This window comes from Sphaerodactylus townsendi, linkage group LG06, assembly GCF_021028975.2.
Source record: "Sphaerodactylus townsendi isolate TG3544 linkage group LG06, MPM_Stown_v2.3, whole genome shotgun sequence".
Classification (NCBI taxonomy): domain Eukaryota; kingdom Metazoa; phylum Chordata; class Lepidosauria; order Squamata; family Sphaerodactylidae; genus Sphaerodactylus; species Sphaerodactylus townsendi.
This window is the reverse complement of record NC_059430.1, coordinates 16,021,528-16,034,010: the sequence shown is the minus strand read 5'-3', so window position 1 is coordinate 16,034,010 and position 12,483 is coordinate 16,021,528.

Here is a 12,483-nt window from a genome sequence, read left to right as displayed (position 1 = left end):
GGCAGACTCTTTTTCAGTAAATGCATATATGTAAAATACTGTCTGCAGTAGGTTATGCCATCCATACTGTCTGCAGTAGGTTATGCCATCCATACTGGCTTACAGGTTGTTTCAAGTGTTGGCATCTGATTCAAAATGTTGGTATTTCATCTTTAAAGTTCTATACTGTCTGGACTCTTATTGCAAGGACCGCCCGCTGTAGCATTGCTCACTTTTGGAGGATGGAGCTTGGGAAGGATGGCATTTGAGCAGGTATAATATCTTTGTATCAGATGGGGGCACAACATCTTGAGAAGCATCCTCAAGGACAGTCTACACACAGGTTCAAGAAGCAACTCACAACTGCCTGCCTGAAAAAACACCAGGGTAATGAATACTTTACACCTGGCCTGGGAGACTACTCAAGTTAAAGGGACATTAAACCATATTTTATCCATCCATCGATCCATCCATCGATCCATCGATCCATCCATCGATCCATCGATCCATCGATCCATCCACCCACCCACCCACCCACCCACCCACCCACCCATCCATCCATCCATCCATCCATCCATCCATCCATCCATCCATCCATCCATCCATCCATCCATCCATCCATCCATCCATCCAACCGGTCCATCCATTTATCCATCCATCCATCCATCCATCCATCCATCCATCCATCCATCCATCCATCCATCCATCCATCCATCCATCCATCCATCCATCCATCCATCCATCCATCCATCCATCCATCCATCCATCTATCCATCCATCCATCCATCCATCCATCCATCCATCCATCCATCCATCCATCCATCCATCCATCATCCATCCATCTATCTATCTATCTATCTATCTATCTATCTATCTATCTATCTATCTATCTATCTATCTATCTATCTATCTATCTATCTATCTATCTATCTATCTATCTATCTATCTATTTATTTATTTATACTTTAGGCTTATATACCGCCCCGTCCCCGAAGGGCTCTAAGGCGTAAAAGTAATACAATATATAATAAATAGCTACAGTCATAAAACCAGTATAATTCCATTAAAACTTATAAAAGCAGCTGCAGATTAAGCTAAACAGTAGCATTTAGTACAAGTAAAAATACATGTAGGTGCTTCCGGAGAACCTTTAATATCAAATTCTTCTCCTGAGGGAGGAACAGCAGGTATTCTGCGTGAGATGTTATAGGCCCAGATGGAAGAGCTCAAAGCATGTTGGCACTATCACGTGCTGGTCCTCCAAAGGCCCGGCGGAACAGTCTCCGTCTTGCAGGCTCCTGCGGAACTCACTACTGTCCCTTAAGAGAGGGGCCCTAACAGGCTGGTGGAAGAGCTGCTCCATTCAGGCCGGGCCAGGGCTGTAAAGGTCTCTGGCCCGTGTGGAGGCTACAGCCGCGAGATCACTCGAGGGGCCGGGGACCACTAGTAAATTGGCCTCTGCTGAGCGAAGAGGCCGTGTGGGAACATATGGGGTGATGCGGTCTCGCAGATACGAGGGTCCCAGGCCGCGCAAGGCCTTGAAGGTCAACACCAACACCTTGAAAACGATCCGGAACTCTACTGGGAGCCAATGCAGTATCTATCTATCTATTTTGGATTTATATCCTGCCCCATCCCTGAAGGGCTCTGGGTGGGTTACAACATCATTCAAACAACCAACAAATATTAAAATATAAATCCTCATTTAAAATAACCAGTTAACACTTTAAAATTGTAGTTTAAAATAAACACTGTAATAATAATAACTGATAACATAAATTCTTCCTTCCCACCATCCATCCATCCTTCCCTCCTCCCTCTCCCCTCAGAGACTGAAAAGATGGTATTACATTCAGACATTCTGGCTGGCTAGTTGGAAAAGGCCTGGAGGAACATCCATGTCTCGAAGACCCTGCAGAACTGACATAATTCCCGCAGGGCCCTGACATCACCTGGCAATTTGTTCCACCAGGCTGGAGCCAGGGCCATAAAAGCCCTGGCTCTCATCCAGATATCCTTCGGGCTGGGGACCACCAGGAGGTTCCCAGTGGTGGGATCCAAAAAATTTAGCAACAGGTTCCCATGGTGGTGGGATTCAAACTGTGGCGTAGCGCCAATGGGGCTGGGCGGGGCATGATGTGGGCGGGGCATTCCTGGGCAGGGCTGTGGCAAGGACGGGGCATTCCTGGGCCACGCACGCCAGTGCACCTCCTGCTGGACTGCTTCAAGTTCTGTGCGCTACTGCTGAGAGGAGGGGCGTAACGAAGGCAAAAATCACGTGGCAAAATCACCAGTTAGTAACCCCCTCTCGGCACACACAAATAATTAGTAACCTATTCTCGGGAACCTGTGAGAACCTGCTGGATCCCACCTCTGGAGGTTCCCCTCGATGAAGCCTGCCAGGTGACCTTGGGTGAATCACAGTTCTCTCAGAACTCCCTCAACCACACCTACCTCACCAGATGTCTGTTATGGACAGAAGAAGGGGAAGGAATTTGTAAACTGCCCTGAGTCTCCTTAAAGAAGAGAAAGGCGGGTTATGAATCCAAGCTCCTCCTCCTGCTCCTCTTTTTCTTCTTCGCCACAATTTGTTTTAATTAGATGTACCAAGAAGACCCCAATGCCCTCCTTTTCTATGTAGCTGGGAACCATTCATATTCCTCACATCGACTTTTGAAATTGATTAATAAAGACTGGACCATCTGGATGCACTGAACATGTCATTAACAAAGCCAGTTTGCAATGCAACACTCCTTCTCTGGCCAGCCACGCTGCCACCGTATTTTTCTTCTTCCCGAGACAGTCGCTTATCAAACCCTGCACTGCCGAGGCCTGGAAAGTGTGTACCTTCTGCGGGAATTAAGCTGGCGGGAGGCCAAGGCTAACGTTTGTGGATTTCTCCGACTGCCCGTCCCTTTCATTCTAATATACCCATTTCCTTTTGCAAGCAGAGTGCCTCTTTTGTGCCTTCGCATTAAATACATTCGTAACCTGCCACAGGAAAGAGCAACGCATACAACGGTCCAGACACAATGTTGTCTTTTATCAGCAAAATGCAATTACAAAGGTAATTGGCTCCTATAGATCAGAGTGATGCTTTCTTGGCCTGGCCTTCCCGCTTTGCTGGAAAGCGATTCAGCTCCTCCGCTCCATCTCAATATGTTTTCTCACTGGAGCCAATAGCCTGGTCATCATTCAGAGGTTTGGCCTGGCAAGCCGGAAGAGGCAGATGCTGGCCTCCAGAAGCGAGGAGTTTGCCACGGGGTGTTTGCTGGGTCCATGACTGGCAGCCGTTCCTCGTATTTACTTCGTTTTCTGTTGGCCTCCGAAGCTAATAAAAGTTCAAATGTTCCTGCATGGACTTGAGAGAGTTTTACTTTGCTTTCTACTTTGGACTAAATTAAGCAATTAAAAAAAAACACCTTTAAGGTTTTCATTTTGGCCCCTTCTGCCCGGGCCAATAAACCCAGACTAACCACGGCACAAAACCCGTTTTGGGGGGAACTTTGTATGGATCCCTCTCCTAATGCGAATCCACTCCATGTACCCCCACACAACCTGGGTTTTTCAAAAATCGCACTATCTGCAATTTTTTTCCATTTTAATGTGGATTGTAGCCATGGCCGAACGAACAGCTGCCCCAGGAACCGGGGGGCATTCATTGAAAATGCTGGGGGGGGGGGGGGGGAATTAGGACTAATAAAAGGAAACACTTCTTCACGCAACGGGGGATTGGTGTTTGGAATATGCTGCCACAGGAGGTGGGGATGGCCACTAACCTGGATAGCTTTAAAAGGGGCTTGGACAGATTTATGGAGGAGAAGTCGATCTATGGCGACCAATCTTGATCCTCTTTGATCTGAGATTGCAAATGCCTTAACAGTCCAGGTGCTCGGGAGCAACAGCCACAGAAGGCCATTGCTTTCACATCCTGCATGTAAGCTCCCAAAGGCACCTGCTGGGCCACTGCGAGTAGCAGAGAGCTGGACTAGATGAACTCTGGTCTGATCCAGCTGGCTTGTTCTTATGTTACTTGGCCATGTTTCCCTTTTTTTCAGTCCCTGACTCTGTGCTGCATAGCTATGGAGGGGTGCTGGCGCGGCAGCATGGCTGTAGGGGTCCATACCTGCTAAGTATGGACCGAGGGAGGTGAGTGCAAAAAAGCACCTCTGTGCAAAGGTGTGCACCCCAGACCATGGGACACCCAGCTATGTGAATGGCCTGGGACTACAGTGGGTTCATTTACCCCGCCTGCAACCCACTTTACATTTGCTGTGCACAAAGGGCCTTTCTCACTGAGGACAAGGGATGCCCTACCCCCAACCCAAGATTCCCTGTTCCTGCCTGGGGTAGAGGTTAACCCCAGGCTCGGTTTTCCTTCTGCTCCTGTGGCCATTGGGAGAAAAAGAATGTTTAAAAAAGTTGTTGGGGGTGGTTATGACCTCACTTGGGAGAAAACCCAAGTGACATCAGCTCACTCTAGGAATCCTCAGAAACACTATGGTTTTGCTATAAAACTTCTGGCCATTCCTAGAGAGGCGTGATGCCTAAGGTGACCAGATGGTCACCTTCGCGAACCAGGACAGGCAGGCGGGTGGGCGCCTGTGCGCCTGCGCGCATGCGCACGCAGTCGCAGGAGCACACTGCCTTTTGGGGCGCTCCTGTTTCCCACACTGTCACAGGGCGGGAGACAGCAGCGCCCCAGAAGGTCGTGCGCTCCTGCAGCCGCGCGGGAGGCTGCCGCACTGCCTTGCGCCCCAGAAGGCAGTGCGGTAGCCTTCCAAAACCCGGGACATTTGAAAAAACCTGCGGGACGTGGGACAAGTTGTTTCAAGGCGGGACTGTCCTGCCAAAAGCAGGACGTCTGGTCAGCCTAACGATGTAACTTCTGAGTTTTCCCCAGAAGTAACATCAGGCTAGACCCTGCAGTCACCCCCCTTTTTTCCTGCCCCACTTATCTCCCACTATTATTGGGCTGTGTTGATCAACACTCTCTAGTACAGTCCTCCTGCTTTCAAACGTAGCTTATTATTTGCATCTAATGCTGAAAGGCCGAATCTCTATTATCTGCAAAATTAAGGCATAATGTTCCTGTAAGCTGAATGCCAAATGCCCAATTTTTGTAGCTTCAGCTGGGGCTTATTACTCTGACTTCTCTGCAAGGTTTGTTTGGTGGGGGGTGGGGGTGGAGAGAGAAACTATATTAAGGACAAAGTTATCTCCTCAGACAACTCCAGTTCTAAGAAGCAGGTGAGCTAAATGACAAAACGATTCTGGTATGAACAGCTAGTAGTTAACCATCTGTTTGATAATTGGCCATGTTAAAAAAAAGAAAACTCTGGGCACAGTAAAGTTAAGAACTTTTAATTTCCGTTAGTTTCTGTGAGGCTGATTCTGCACAGACAGCATGGAACCTTTATCTGCTGCCTCTGTCTCTGTTTGCATGGCATCTGCAGCGGCCAACTGGGATTGCTGGAATCCCAGAAACAGGAAGCAGCACGGTTTGCATGGAAATGCTGTGTTTCCATGCAAACCGCACAGTTGAGAAACCCCCAGAGGTGGGATCCAGCAGGTTCTCACAGGTTCCCGAGAGTAGGTTACTAATTATTTGTGTGTGCTGAGAGGGGGTTACTAATTGGTGATTTTGCCACGTGATTTTTTGCCTTTGTTACGCCCCTCCTCTCAGCAGTAGCACGCAGAACTTGAAGCAGTCTAGCAGGAGGTGCACCGGCGTGCGTGGCAGCCTGCACCTGCGTGCATTCGTTTCCTGCGTCCTTGCCACAGCCCTGCCCAGGAATGCCCCACGCCCAGAATGCCTGGCCACGCCCCTGTTGTGCCCCACCCAGCCCCATTGGTGCTATGCCACAGTTTGAATCCCACCACCATGGGAACCTGTTACTAAATTTTTTGGATCCCACCACTGGAAACCGCCCCCCCCCCCATTCGAGAACCTCACCCCCGCCATCTACCTGCACGGCCCAGCAGCCGCTTATTGCAACCTGGGTTAATGGAAAAAGTTGCTAAATTAACCATTTTCATTTAACCTGGGTCCCATGCAGAATCACCTTGAGAGAGTTAAGAATGTGCTTAAAGTTATTGTGTTAAAATCAGTGGGACTTATATGTTCTTATCTTTAGCTGGAGCACGCACTCTGGAATGTACAGAATCAAGTACTTTTAACCCTGAAAATAATATTGGGGTGTATTGCCTATCCCATTTGTAGCAGTTTTTTTTTTTTAAAAAAAAAACAGAATTCAGAGAAAAGTGGCTCTCAAATATTTCTTCCTTAGGACTTTATTGCCTGTAGAGCAGTAAACCATGTTCCTAAAGTAAACCATGATCTTTACCATTTCCGTTCTGGTTTTAAACAAAATCACCTGAGTAGCCATGGGTGTATTTCCTTTTTAACCCCAGGAGTTTGTTTAGAAAACAGTGGTCTAGGGAACTGTTTTAAAGTACTCTGGAAAGATACAGCTCTTGATGACAACCATAGGCAAACAAAAAAAAATATTTCTGGGATATTTTTACCTCTAGGGACATGGAGCATTTGGTTTGAGGTGGAAATACACCTTCAATGCAACATGTTTCAGCTTACTCCTCCTTCAGTTTGAAAGTTAAACCACCAAATGTTTGTGTAGGAGTTTGGTATCCAGATAGATTGCCTGGCCAGAAAGAATTCCAATAGCAGTTGTGTGCATTTAAAGAAGACTGGAGATGCTGTGAACTTTATGGTGAACATGTTCTACCTGCAAACATATGCTCCCCAATAGCAGTACATATTTCTGCAGCTGGCACAAGGTCACCTGGAAAGTTTTTAGAGCAGAGGGAGGATTTGAACCTCACTTCTCATTCGACATGATAATCACTACACTACTCTGCCCGTTATGGTAAGTATTGGTTGCCAGAATTTTCATCCCACTCATTTTACTTGAAAGTGTTCCTTTTCTTAATTTTTAAAGGAACTGCAGGCTGTTTTCAATGTTATGTCAATTTACATTGTTTTATCGTTTTTATGGTTTCATTTTTACTAGTTACCATTTCACCATTTCTCCTAACTTACGTGCCAAAATGGCATCAATTTTAAAATATATTTCACCAATCAAATGTCGTTATTGTATCTGGGAAAAGGATAATCACAGTTTTGCCCCAAAGGGCCAAAAAAAGTGCTAAAAAAACTTGAACTTTTAGCACAAACCATATGAAATTAAGTAATAGCCTGAATTCTCATCAATTCCTCTAAAGCACAGGTGTCAAATTCGTGGCCCTCCAGATGTTATGGACTACAGTTCCCATCATCCCCTGCCAGGGCCGCGAGTTTGACACCTATGCTCTAAAGTGAGGGTAGGGTGGCCAGCTCTGGGTTGAGAAGTATCTGGTGATATTGGGGGTCAAACCTGAGAAGGGTGTGTGTGTGTGTGTGTGTGTGTGTGTGTGTGTGTGTGTGTGTGTGTGTGTGTGTGTGTGTGTGTGTGTGTGTGTGTGTGTGTGTGTGTGTGTGTGTAATTGATATCAATACTTTGTGTGAATACAAATGCAAACTATCAAAGGGGGGAAAAGAAAAAAAAGAGAAAATGAAAAGATACAACTAAAGAATAATACGGCGGGAAACTTCCCCAACTTAACAACAGAGCTGAAAAGTGAAACAATAATGTAAACAAGGTAAATTTGTCTAATCTATATACAACAAATCTTCTGACAATTCATCATTCTAGTTCTGTATTTCAACATTCCTTTACCAATTGTTTTTCAATCGTATTTTCTGAACAGTTTTTTTCCAGAAGGGTATTGTTTGGGGGGGGGGGGTGACACTTCAGTGGGGTATAATGCCACAGAGTCCACCTTCCAAAATGGCCATTTTTTTCCAGGTAAACTGCTCTCTGTCACCTGGAGATCAACTGTAATCCTAGGAGATCTCCAGCAATGAGGCTAACATTTTTCACGTATCCCCACAAGCCATCTTAGCCAGTCAGAATGTTGATCTTGTGCATAGAACCTTATTTTACATTCTGAGTTTTAGAATAACTTCTGGAGAGAATGTTTTTTGATTCATCAGATATCTCACATTAAGAGATGGACAAATGCCTTTACTTAAAAAGATGAGTCAAGATTGGTGACAACAGTATGACATCCTTCCTTGTGGGGGTCTGTTGTGCCTTTCCCAAAGTAAGAAAGGTTTCCTTTGCAAGCCCCTCCCCATCCTGTGCCTTTGCTGCAATCTTTGTTAATAGCTCATGTTAAGGGTGCCAGCCACCAGGTTTAATATGGATATCGGGATGGAGTCTGAGGAGGGCAGGGTTTGAGAAGGGGAGGGACTTTAGAGGGGTATAAGGCAGTGGTGGAATCCAAAAATTTTAATAACAGGTTCATACCTGCTAGGTATGGTGGTGGGATTCAAACAGTGGCGCCACCGCACACACGCACCTCCAGTCCCTATTGGGCAGGGAGGTTGCTTTAGTAACCCTTTCTCGGCACTCAGAAAAAATTAGTAACCACTTTAAGAGAAGTGGTGAGAGCTGGTTGGATCCCACCTCTGGTATAAGGCCACACAGTCCACCTTCCAAAGTGGCCATTCTCTCCAGTGGACTCATCTCTGTCGCCTGGAAATTAGTTTTAATCCCAGGAGATCTCCAGCCACCTCCTGGAGGTTAGCAACTCTAGTTCATTTTTTTAAAAAAGAGCATGTGTACATGTGATGAATCAAACATCCAATTTCTATGAGGCACATGTCTTTGTGCTAAGTATTCACCATAGGGATACTTTAATTACTGCTATTGTTTAAGGAGTTCCCAGTGGGTGAAATTTTTTATTCCTCTGGAAGAGTCATCCTTCATAAAACAGAAGTTTCAGGCCCTTAAGTTTCCTTCTTTAGGACTTGTCTCCTATGGTAATTGGTTGGGAGCTCATGATTCCTTGCAAAGATCCAGTTGGAAGGGAGAGATACTGTTAGCAGGAAATCAAGAGAATCAAAGAAAAACAAAATATCTGATGCTGTTGGCGACAGTAATTGCTCAAATACAAAAAACAACATGGATTTTTGTATGGGGGTATATTTTATACTGCTTAAGAATCATCAATTTGTGTTTACTGTTCTGAAAATGATCTGAAACAGCAATTTTCTTGTATCCTTTTCCTTTAAGGATTTTAGGATGCACAGCCGTGTGCATAGAATCAGAGATATGCTGGTGCCAAACCTTCTTACGCATCTGAGTTTCCCCAGGACACCTTGAAGACATTTTTTTTCACTTCCACAAGTTTGAAAAGGCATTTCTGCTCCGGCAAAGGAAGATTGTGCAGAAATACATCCTGATTAACTCCAGTATATATGGAAAATCACCCTTGGGTGCAACAGAAGTTGATTGGTTAACAAAGAAACTAACTTGAGAGTTCATTCAAGGATACAACTGGAATGCAAAATGTCTGTGCGAACACAGCTTTTTGTCCTGCACGGGAGCCAAAAAGAGAGCATATTGAAACCCATGTCTAATCTGAAGTGAATGTTGCTCGTATGATCCAAAGAATACCTAACATTAGCAGGTGGGAGGGAGGGAAAACGGCAATCTGTCAAGACATATTTGAGTTATTTTGCCGTAATTGGTTTGGCAGGAGCCTCAGTCACAGATTTCTGTATCACAGATTGTCTCTGAATGAATAAAAGGTTTGCTTTGAAATGTAATTAATGCTGCGTTCAGCTGCGAGACTTTCTCATGTTGTCAAAAGGAAATGGAAGGAAGTGGTTACCCAAAAAAAGTGAATCAAATGGAACGCTTGAAGAACTGAACGTTTGCCCTCTAACACTTGCACAAATCCGTAGAGACCACCTGCTCCCTTATGAACCTGCTTGTCCTTTGATGTTCTCTTTACCTATTGTTCTATTCTACATCAAATTAAAACATGTTTATTTGCCTAGCTCTTTCTTCCATTAGGACCCTATGCCTAGTTATGATTGTTCTATTACCATTATTAATTAGATTTTTTAAAATAAATTGACGGCTAGTGGTTTTTGAAGGTTAAGGGCTGTTAAAATGAGACCCAAAAGTTAATTCACGGACAATTGGAAACCCTTGATAAAATATCGAGACAAAACAGAAAACATAAATTGATGGCTAGTGGATTTGAAGGTTAAGGACTGTTAAAATGGGACTCAAAAGCTAATTGATGGACAAGTGGAAACCCATGATAAAGTACCCAGACAAAACAGAAAAATTAAGTTGTTGGCTAGTAGTTTGGAGGTTAAGGACTGTTAAAATAAGAGCCAAAAGCTAATTCATGGACTATTGGAAACTCTTGTTTAAATATCTAGACAAAACAGAAAAAATAAATTGATGGCTAATGGTTTTGAAGGTTAAGGACTGTTTTAAAAAAGACTCAAAAGCTAATTGATGGACAACTGGAAACCCTTGAAAAAATGTCTAGACAAAACAGAAAAAACAAATTGATAGACAAAAGTAAGATTTTTTAAAAAAAATTAATGATGTTAAAGATTTAAGTTTAATGGCCAAGTGCTGGAAGTTTAGAATCCATGAGTTAATATTCATTGCAGAAGAAGCCTGAAGTCTTATGATTCTTGACAAATGTATTTTCTTTTATGTACACTGAGAGCATATGCACCGGAGACAAATTCCTTGTGTGTCCAATCACACTTGGCCAATAAAGATTCTATTCTATTCTATTCTAAGTCTGCAATGGGGTAAAAAACCCAAAGTGAAATAAGTACTCTATAATTTTCAACTTTTGTCTTCGTGTAAGTTTTGGATTTTAACGTACAAATAAAAAACTGAATTAAAAAATATTTTTATCCCGCCTTTTCTCCAAGGACTTCAGAGTACTGTGCATGGTTCTCTCCCCGCATTTTACCCACACAACATCCCTCTGAGGTAGGTTAACTTTCACTGAAGTGCTCAAGATGGCTTCCCAAGAGGTATCCTATTAAAGAGCTGCCGGGCTTTCCAATATGGCCTCCAGCTAATAGCTGCCACTACCTACTGCCTTACCAAGAGGCAGTGGGAGAAGAATTTAAGGAATGCTGTCATCTTCTGTGCTGGTACATCACTTCCAGGTACAACCCAGAAGCGGTAACTCTAGGACAAGCAAGAAGCTCTATGGTTTTAAATGGAGTTTCTGGCAGTTCAAGAAGAAGAAGAAGAAGAAGAAGAAGAAGAAGAAGAAGAAGAAGAAGAAGAAGAAGAAGAAGAAGAAGAAGAAGAAGAAGAAGAAGAAGAAGAAGAAGAAGAAGAAGAAGAAGAAGAAGAAGAAGAAGAAGAAGAAGAAGAAGAAGAAGAAGAGAGGAGGAGGAGGAGTTTGGATTTATATCCCCCCTTTCTCTCCTGTAGGAGACTCAAAGCTACTCAATCTGGTCCTGGGTAATATCCAGAAATGGCATAATGTTGTTGATATCACATGCTCCCAATGTTCCCAACCCCTAACCCTCTTGCAGTTCCTATTCAGGCACGAACAAGTTTCAGTCGTTCTTAATTTATGCAAGGTTGTTGTATCTCAAGCTTTCAGTTAAGTAAATTTCACTGTGGATTAATTTAAATTCTTTCTATGTTGCCTTTAAGTTCTTCTTCTCATATAACATATCTGTGCTGCTTTTATCCTGAACTTGGAACCTCAAGCTGATGCCTCAACCCGTTAGATCTACAACCCAAGTGTTAAGGTTAATGGTTGTGTCTGGTCTTTCCCCAAAAAGGCAGGACTCTTCTTTGACCTGAAAGATTAAAGATCATTCTGCATAACCCCGAGGGTCCGTTTTTCCCTATAAGAAGCCTCCTCTCCCAGTAGCCAGTGTTTAATATCTCTGGACACCTCTTCACCTGGATTATTGCTCCATAATGTGTTGTTCTTCCAAAGCTAAGCACACATCACTCAGTTCTGTTCATCAGACCATTCCGCTCCAAGATCAGGTGACTATAACCCTTACTCTCAAATTTCCTCATCTATTCCAGACCTATTCCCTCACAACTGCTTACATCCTAGGCCTGTGTGTGTTCTGCTGAATTGATTTTATTGTGTGCTTGTGTAACCTCTAACTGTGGGTTCTGTGGGGCAGAACTTGGAAGGAGTTGCAAAGAACTAAATTTAAAACAAAATGGTTTATTTCATTAACAAATAACACTTTTAACATTAACATTTAACATTTACAATTTACAGTCCTTTTAGGTTGCATTTCAAGTCCTTATCTTGACAATCTACTGATAAATGCCAAGTCCAATTCTTCCTGCTGGTGGTTGGCTTATGAAGACTTCAGAGGCTTGGTGAATGGGACTTGGCATTTATCAGTAGATTGTCAAGATAAGGACTTGAAATGCTGGGCATGGGACGGAGACTGTTCTTGTCGCCGTCACAGACACGCTCCGTATACAACTAGACCGAGGCGGATCGGCGCTGCTGGTGTTGTTAGATCTCACCGCAGCGTTTGACGTGGTCGACCACGATCTTTTGACCCACCGACTGGCCGCTTTCCGGGGTGCGCAGGCACTGTCCTTCAGTGGATTGCCTCGCTTT